The following is a 9,823-nucleotide window of genomic DNA, read 5'->3' as shown; positions in this document are numbered from 1 at the left end:
CAACCACAGCACCGAGACCGCCCTCTTTGCTGCCACCGATGACATCCGTACCCTGCTCGACAACGGAGAAACAGCGGCCCTCATCTTCCTAGACCTCTCCGCAGCATTCGACACTGTCTGCCACCGCACCCTAGTGCAGCGCCTCAGCAACGTCGGAATCCAAGAGAAGGCTCTGGAGTGGATCATCTTCCTCGCTGGAAGAACGCAGAGAGTCCGCCTACCCCCGTTCAAATCAGAAGCCACCGAAGTCATCTGCGGCGTACCACAGGGATCATCGCTCAGCCCCACCCTCTTCAACGTCTACATGAGCCCCCTTGCGGCCATCGCACGCCAACACAACCTCAACATCATCTCGTACGCCGATGACACACAGCTGATCCTCTCCCTCACCAAAGACCCTGTCCACCGCCAGAACCAACCTTCACGAAGGGATGAAAGACGTGGCCGAATGGATGACGTCCAGCCGCCTGAAACTGAACTCAGACAAGACGGAAGTTCTCATCCTGGGCTCGTCGCCCTCCGACTGGGACAACTCCTGGTGGCCACCCGCCCTGGGCTCCGCACCCAAACCAACAGACCACGCACGCAACCTGGGCTTCATCCTGGACTCCTCCCTCTCCATGACCAGACAAGTCAACGCTGTCTCCTCGTCCTGCTTCAATATCCTGCGCATGCTACGTAAGATCTTCCGGTGGATCCCCACCGAGACCAAGAAGACGGTCACCCAGGCCCTCGTCACCAGCCGACTGGACTACGGCAACACCCCCTACGCCGGAACCACCACCAAGCTCCAGAAGAGACTCCAGCGAATCCAGAACGCCTCAGCCAGACTCATCCTCGACATCCCTCGACACAGCCACATCTCCGGACATCTGAGAGACCTGCACTGGCTCCCAGTCAACAAGAGAATCACCTTCCGTCTCCTCACCCACGCACACAAAGCCCTACACAGCCAAGGCCCGAGATACCTCAACAGCTGCATCAACTTCTACACTCCCACACGCCAGCTCCGATCAACCAGCCACGCCCTTGCCGCCGTCTCCCGCATCCGCAGAGCCACAACAGGAGGAAGGTCCTTCTCCTACCTGGCCGCCAAGACCTGGAACTCCCTCCCGACCCACCTCCGCCTGACCCAAGACCACCTCGCCTTCAGGAAGCAGCTCAAGACCTGGCTGTTTGAGCAGTAGCGGACCCCCCCCCCCCCCCCAAGCGCCTTGAGACCCTCCGGGTGAGTAGTGCGCTATATAAATGTTTTGATTGATTGATATAACTTTTTGACAATTTGTTTAGGAGGTGGACATTGCGAGGCCCAGGCCTCCCCAAAACCTATTGAAGTTACCAGACACTTAAGGTTGTTAAGCCACTTTATTTTATTGTTGACATTAAGGGAGATTAATTCGTCCAGCACTCGGGCATATTCTATTAATTCTTGAGTCCTTCTGAGGCGCACCCAAAATAACAGCGGCCTAAGATGGACTTTATCAGAAATTGTTTTTTTGCCCATGTCAAAAAATAATGGTATCAAAGGGGTTGACACTGGGAGCGATACCAAATCTCTAATGAACTTGTTCTCTGCAGATGCCAGGGCCTTGGTGTTTTCGGTACCCCATAGTTCAGAACCGTAGACTGCCGAGGCTACAGCCTTCCCCTCATAGACTGCCAAGGCTGGAGCAACCGGTCTGCTAATGGAGAGGCGCTGGTTCTTTAGAGACCCTTTTAAGGTTAAGTACCATTTTGGATACATGAGAGCCCCAGGACATATTATTGGATAACCTAACCCCCAGGTAGTCGAATTCATTCACCACCTCCAGATGGGACCCGAACAGTGAGATATGTACCTTCCTGACCTTTCTTTTGCGGATAAAACCATTATATATCATTTTCCTCACAGCCTGGAACCATTCCTCACTGAAGTATTTTGAATTAAATTTCAGAGACAAAAAAACTGGTTAATTTATATGTTGGCAGAGGAGGGTAATAACAACATGGCAACAGAGTAAGCCTGCTGTAATTTCTTAAGCCTTGGCAGGTACCACTGTCACAGCAGTTCCTGTAATTGCTTTCTTAAGTTTGGCACACAGCTCCACCAACATGAAGGAGCCGTCCAGCAAACATAGTTTTTTTAATATAAAAATAAAATACCCCCCTTGCGACGTGACTCATGTCCCATGGAGAGGGGCCATTTTATGTTTTTACTGCCCCTTACCACCAGGGATTTCCTGGCAGTGATGGGCAGTATAAAAAAGGCTACGTGTCCTCCCATCGAAATTGGCCATGTGGACAAATACAGAACACACTATATAAATGAGGGTCTAAGGGCTAGTTTTAAGACTCTGAACTGGACACATGCCCCTAACATCAGACTTACTACAACAAAAGGTATCCAGGAGTCACAACCAAGTGTTTTTACTCTAGACTGACCACCATATCGCTTACAGGTTAGATTGTGAATTAAATATTGTTCATATGTGAAAACCATTCAACTACTCATATGCTCAGCATGCAACCAAGGTAGGAATTTTTCCCATCAGTTGCCGTTCTGTACCACCACTATCACATCATTTGGGTCCTCCTTACCCAGGAGTTAGTACAAGAGAACAGTCACACTGTGTAGAGCGTGAAGACTGTATGAGTGAGGAGACTGATGTTATTTGTTTCGCTGGGTGGTATCGGTATGGTGTTGAAATGATAATTACAACTGAAAGAAAGCAGTGCAGTGAAAAAGAGTGGTAGTGAGTAAAATTAGGTGGAACTGAGCTGCAGCCAGGTGAGGTGAGGCGCCATCCCCACAAATACTGGGTGAGTGTTATCATGTCAATCAAACTGTATATACATGATCACGAGAATAGCGCAACTTGGGAGTGCATTCTTTGACAAATGTTGTTTTTCTCTTTTTCTCTTTTCCTTATCCATATGACTTCCTTAGATTGTGGTGGAGAATCAACACCTGACACTCAGGTGAAATTTTTCCCTTTTATTTCTTTATCACTAAATGATGCAAGCAGTAGCAACATCTAGGTCCTGATGAACGCATAGGATAACTTCCGCTTATATGCAGAAACATGTTGACCACTTGCTAGTAGATATTTTGTTAAATCTACTTTTCACTGTTCACCTGTTTTTAGATTTGGGGGTCTGAGAGAAACTAATAAAGCAGTTATTCTACTCAGTTCCACCTAATTTTACTCACTACCACTCTTTTTCACTGCACTGCTTTCTTTCAGTTGTAATTATCATTTTAACACCATACCGATACCACCCAGCGAAACAAATAACATCAGTCTACTCACTCATACAGTCTTCACGCTCTACACAGTGTGACTGTTCTCTTGTACTAACTCCTAGGTAAGGAGGACCCAAATGATGTGATAGTGGTGGTACAGAACGGCAACTGATGGGAAAAATTCCTACCTTGGTTGCATGCTGAGCATATGAGTAGTTGAATGGTTTTCACATATGAACAATATTTAATTCACAATCTAACCTGTAAGCCATATGGTGGTCAGTCTAGAGTAAAAACACTTGGTTGTGACTCCTGGATACCGTTTGTTGTAGCATGTGGACAAATAGCCATTTCTCTGACTGCCTGACAGAGTAAGGGTCACTGGAGAATTGTGGCCATGCGGAGATGGCATAGTCTCTGACTTTGCCAAACTATGGTTTGTCGCATCTAAATTCAGCAGTTGGACCAGTATTTTGGTGGTAAGGATACTCTGTCATCGTTTAGATGGAGTTTGATTATCACAATATATAAATTAGACCCTAAGTAAGAAAGTAAAACTGTTGACCGGGACCAAACCTGCTTGTGTATCCAACTTGCATTCCATTGCATTCTGCCTGAAAACACACCGAAGTACTTATCAACTGCGAGCAGTGAATACTGAATTACTACTCTTTTCGGTGCTTTTTGCCTAAAATCTTTAAAAAGTATATCTCCAGTTCCCATTATTGGACTTATGTCTTCTTGGTGTCATTTTATTTCTCTGTTTATTTAAATTGGTTGTGGTAGTTTAGTTTGTTTTGTTACAATTTGTTATTTTTGTTTATTACTGCTAAATACTTTGCTAAGACTGTCTACACTCTGCTGCACTTACCAGGGTATAGGGCCCGGGTTTAAACTAGTGAAAGTGTTATTCCTTCACAAGTTTGTGACCATATTACTTGGTTTAGACTCCCATCCACCTCATTTAGTAATCTACTTTCTTACAGTAACAATTTACAGTTTTTCAAGGATAACAAAAATACAGCGATGTTGTTGATTTCATTTGGGCTAAAAAGTTTATGGCTTTTACAAATTCCAGGTTTTAAAAATATATGCTGAAAAAATGTAGGTCAAAGCATTTCAAATAAACTAAATCTAGATGCTGTGATGGTAATTCATATCTATCAGGCACTAATATTCCATTCCCTTGACTTAATTTTAGCCATTAAATCGTTCATGCTTCTAGCGGATATATTTCTCACCGTCCAATTGAACAGTTTGGCATTCAGTCTTTCATCAGAATACTGGCACAAATATTCAAACACCTCATTTCTTCCTATCCAATGATCTGGCAAAGAAAGGTGGACTGTCACGACAGTGATTAGCAATCGAAATAAGAAAAATAAGATCCTTAAGGTGCCTGCCAACACCCAGGAGAAATCAATAAGAACAGACGCACTGAGCAATATGGAGGATGAAATGTTAGTGAACCTGTATTTGGATAAGGAAAATTAGCGAGATGAAAGTGAACTCACTGTGTACACAAAACTGTCACCTCAGCAGTGCTAGTAGGTGCAATTAGATTGCAAATCCTTCTCTTAATAGTCCAGGGCGCTGTGGTTGCGATGCCCCGGTTCGCTGATTGGAGAGGGGCACTTCATCTTACTTAGCTGTGCGCTCTCGGCGCAGTCCCCCATCGGATCGGGAGGAGGGGGGGGGGAAATGGCTGACGGCAGATTCCAGATAGGGTTCGGCCGCATATGTTCCCGATGGTCGCAGTCCCTCCGTATGAGACCGAGTCTTTCAGCCCGCTTCAGCACATGCGGGGACCGGAGTGTGTGGAATCGAGCGCGGTGTGATCCTCTCGAAGCAGAGGTAGCCCCCACCGTCTCTGTAACAGCAGGGCTGCTTCTCATGCTGGTTGGGTCAGACGGTCAACGGAACCTCATGGAGCGCTCCTCATCGCCCTCATCACAGTCTTGAAGAAGGGGAGTCGCAGCCGGGGGATCAGCACGGAAACAATATTAGGCACAGCCTGGGCCCCAGAACTGAAAGAGGTGCAGCTTGTCAATTACTCACTGCGAGACGAGGAGCAGTCAGGTCATCAGTGCGATTTAATACTTTCGTCATGGAGGATGGCTCATCAGTTTTTCCGGTCGTCCTGCCCACCAACAATCAGCGCGCATCTGTGATTGTGCACTCAGCGTGGATGAAGACTGTCAGAGGAACTCGCACTATAGTTGCTCTGGGACCTACGATCCGTAATGCCCAATCGTCTTACAATTACTGCATGTGGCTTGTAATGCAGGACATTTCTTGTCATTGGCTAGGTGGCCAAAATTCCCACAACGGAAGCATTTACCTTGAAAACCAGACTTTTTACTCAAAAGTGACTCACCGCTACTCGGTTTGGCATATTTTTTAGAGCCTTTTCCATTGGAAGAGGTCTTGACTTCATGTAAAACATCACTTTTATCGTCATGTTTTGTGATTATTTCAACACACTTCAATGAGTGATGAATTTGCTAGCAATGTTGATTACTTCATCTAGAGTGGGATCATCCTTTTGCCAGATATCATCTCTCACCTTCTGTATATTGCAACCAAGCATAAATTGGTTCCTAATTCTCTCTTCAAGCAGGGCATCAAATTTGCAAGAAGAGCCCAATTTCCTTAAGGCCGTGATGTAGTTCTCTACAGTTTCACCTTCCTTTTGGGTTCTACGCCCAAAATGGTATCTTTCAAGTATGGTGCTTACTTTAGGTAAGTAATGTTTGTCCAACTTTAGTATGCATATTTCATTTTCATTCAATGTTTGGTCATTTACATCTGGAAGGTGATAAAACACTTCCTGTCCTTCGGACCCTAAACAGTGTAGCAAGAGTGCAGTTCTACGTTCTGCACTTAAGTTGGTAACACACACCTTAGCGTACCTTTCAAACACTTTTTCCCATTTCTGCCACTTTATGGGCGGATCACCTGGTGATGACAGAAAAAACGGTGGTGTGGCAACATTCTGCATGTTTTCACAAGAAGAGGTAAATTCTCTTCAAGTTATAAAATTATTGTATGGTAAATAATAAAGCAACCAGTTAGAATGTAAAATGAACCCACCAATCACTATGGAATATGAATGTAGTAGGATCTGAAAGTAAATACATTTGTTATTTAACAGGTTAAAAAAGCCGTTGACACAACTGGCTAAGAGCTTCCTAGATGATTGCCACAAATTGCTATTCAATATGTAATAACATGCCAAGTAACATTAGTATGTGAACATGACTTGACCTCTTGAAATAAATACATCAAGAATTAATATCACAAAAGGAGCAAGATTGCTACATTGCAGTTTGAACCATAACAATAGCAGACTTCAATCATTACCGCCGGCTGAAAAAAGAAATTAGTTAACAAGGATCTTCCAGGAGAAATGATTAGACAAAAGCTTTACATAAAATCACTACTAGATGGCGCTGTAGGCTAAGGTAAAAAGAGGATTCCTACAAGTGTTTTTAAAACGAACCGGGGGGCATATTACCAACAACAACTGGTGTTAGCGACAGCTAGGTAATAGGGAGATAATTTTATCTCCGCTTTCTTGGCTTTTAAAACCAAAAAAGCAGAGATAAACCCCCTTGATAATATGCCAGCAAGTCTTTAGGCAATCCTTGAAGTTTCCCTCAATGATAACTTCTTATTTGTGACGGTTCTGTTGATGTCCTGTAAGGGCAGAGGGCTTGTTCACAATAAAACTGCTCACAATAAAGTTTTCTTTAAGAAAAAATGACGCTTACATTACGTAAAGCACGTACACACTGCACAGTGGAATGCTGAGTTCACTGCAGTCACAGGAAGAGAACGCTGTAGAAGAAGGTTCCCACTGCGGCATAAATGGAAACGGTGGAATGCAGGGGTGACATAGCAACAGGTGAGGCAACATGTCAATGTTGATTTTTCAATGCGTCCACTCTAGCAAGTTAAAAAAACTGTTGGAACAAATGACTGTTGGCGAGAGGCAATGCACGCTTTGTTTATATATGAAATACAGTAATTACCACTGAAAGCTTCTCGCACTGGGTCTTGATGCGTGATATGTTTCTTAACCCCCCAAAAATTGTAATCAACAGCCTTTGCTCGCACTTGTTTAAAGTATAGTATTTTCCATCTTTGTTTACACTTCAAACATTAAGCAAAGAGGACATGTATAGGAGGTATTTAACTTCAGCGCAGATCACCCTTGAACACTTAAAAAGCTTTCCTTAATGCTGGCTATAGCACCCGCTTTCTTACTTTTTAGTCATTAAGGTCCAGATTTATCAAAGGGTTTTGCCCATTCTGTGTCTATGGGAAAATGTGTTGATACATATGGCCCTAAAATTCCTCCTCAGTTTCAAGCTATGTTTAAATATGCATTCCTTTCACAGTCAAGAATGTTAACTTTCAATCGACATGCTGGGTTGAGCAAACAATCTTTAACAATTCTTGCCAGATAAAAGAAATCTCCCACGACTTTTAAAATGACATGAACCACTCTAAAGGGGAAAAGTTCAAAGACATGGAGTTGAGGAGAATGTATTTCAAAATAACACAACAGACTAGTTTCTTAGAAATGCTGCAGTTACTACAATAGTAAAGAAACTTTAGGAGAGTCAAGTGAAATAGTGACTAGCTGTTTTCCACACACTCTAAGAGAGCCCACATTGAAGCCTCCCAACCCGTAAACCTCAAATTAAAGTTCGTCAGAGTGAGGCGTGTGGTGAGGCTCACAGAGTTGTTTAAAAAAAAAATATCACTCCCTTGAAAGTAGTTAGTTTCTTTGTAGAACAGAGCTGAAAACTGTAGATTTTCCAAATTATTTGATGTTTAGATAAATCCATGAAAATGAAGTGCTGGATATGCAGGGTAGGTTTCAGACCATCGTCGCCAGTGTAAAATAAAGATAAAACTCCAGGATTAAATAAGAAATAAGGTAAGTTTATTCAGGAGAAGGAAATGTTCCATCCATCGGCTTGATCTAGTCAGGTGCAACTGACTTGCTGACCACACATATGCATTTCATCGCTATGGTCCTGCTTAAACAATAACTAAAGCTCTTAAAGGAGCAGCTATATACATACAAGTAGAAGTCACAATATTACAGTTAGCTCAACAAACATAGCAGGAGGAACTATGAAACTCATAGGAAGCGACTCCTACACTATCCTATATCCCTCCAATCTCTCTAGAAATGCACCCAAATTCTTCAAACACAACCTGCTTAGAAAAAACCCTGATACACTGTTCCTTGACCCCTCCTTCAACAGGAAAAAAAGCGTAATTATCAATTACCTAATATTTTTCACTAGAAAAATGGCTGATTGGCGTACTACCTTTGCTAAGTTACTAATCATCCAAGAAAGAAAAAACATTTTGTATGGCACCAAGATTTTGATACACCCTCACAAATCCTCAGAGCAAATTTGAATATAACATTGTAAAAAAAAAAGTCACAGTTCTTCCAAGCAGCCAATAAGGATTTAGAACAATTCAAAAAATACAACTACTTTCATCATACATACCGTATTTGGGTTTTTTCACAAACCAATTCACAACCCAAATATCACTATGATAAGATAGTATCTCTATTTTCTCAGGAATTGCAATAACCTAAGCCCTCAGCTAGAACCACCAAAAGAAGTGTCAGCAACTCACCACACTTAGAACCCAATTCTCAACCCTTTTCCAATATCTAGATTGCCCCTAGCCCCATCTCTATATCCGAACACGCACCCCGTAATCCACTTCTGACCTTACACGGATCTCACAGCAATAGGCTGCTAGAAGCAAATCAGAAAAAGGCTACTCACCCTGCTTAACCCCACTTCCCATGGACCACTAATATCACTACCACGCAAACCTCTCTTACTTTGGGTCCTGCTGTCAAACCGCCTAGCAATCCTATCCCCAGACTTCCTTGCACTCTACTCCAACCATCTCCCTTGCCCTGGGCAGAGCAAGAAGCCCTCAGAACCCAAACGGATAGGATATACTGGAATCTGCAAAATGCCATCTTAGAAATGAAGAATATTTACACCTCATCAGAAAATTATCTCTCAAAAAAGTAGCCATTTTAAAAAATCATTAGTCTCAGCCCACAGCAAGCTAAAAACTATTCCCTTGCCTCTGGCAAATCGGCAATACCGCATACACTGTAGTTACTTAACTGACTCTGAAACGCAAACCTTATTACTATCATACGAGTTCACTTCCAGTCTTCCCACCTATTGGATAAATAGACAATTTGTGCATTCCCTATCAAGTCAAATAGAATTTCACAGCCAAATAACAGAAAGATAAACTCTAATAACATAAAACGAGTAACCATACCACCAGAAAATCATGACTTTATTCTGGGGATTTCCTGCCTTCTACTCAACTGCTGCTCAGCAATGAAACACGCCTCTGACATTGCAGACCTCATTCTGAGCCAAAAAGTGGACGTAACCATCCTAATGATCCGGAGTCATGGCTCACTGAATCACCCTCCCCACTCTTAGACCTTCTTGTCCCACCGTACTACAACATTGTAAAGTTAGACACACCACACAAAACGGGTGGAGGCATCTCCTTTATACATCGATC

The 9,823-nt window shown here is 43.2% G+C and overlaps 1 protein-coding gene across 1 annotated transcript in view; it reads left to right on the top strand.

Annotated features, from left to right (window-relative positions):
• Positions 1-7,031: 7,031 nt before the first annotated feature.
• Positions 7,032-9,823, top strand: part of LOC147684578 (metalloproteinase inhibitor 1-like) — a 130,687-nt gene continuing 127,895 nt past the window's right edge. Inside the window, exon 1 of the mRNA XM_086942368.1 lies at positions 7,032-7,130. The gene's annotated coding sequence lies outside the window, so the exon portion shown is untranslated. The remainder of the gene's footprint in view (positions 7,131-9,823) is intronic.

The sequence above is a fragment of the Lissotriton vulgaris genome, chromosome 10 (assembly GCF_964263255.1).
Source record: "Lissotriton vulgaris chromosome 10, aLisVul1.2, whole genome shotgun sequence".
NCBI lineage: Eukaryota > Metazoa > Chordata > Amphibia > Caudata > Salamandridae > Lissotriton > Lissotriton vulgaris.
Note: the sequence above shows the minus strand (reverse complement) of the source record. Positions and strands in the feature narration are given on the sequence as shown.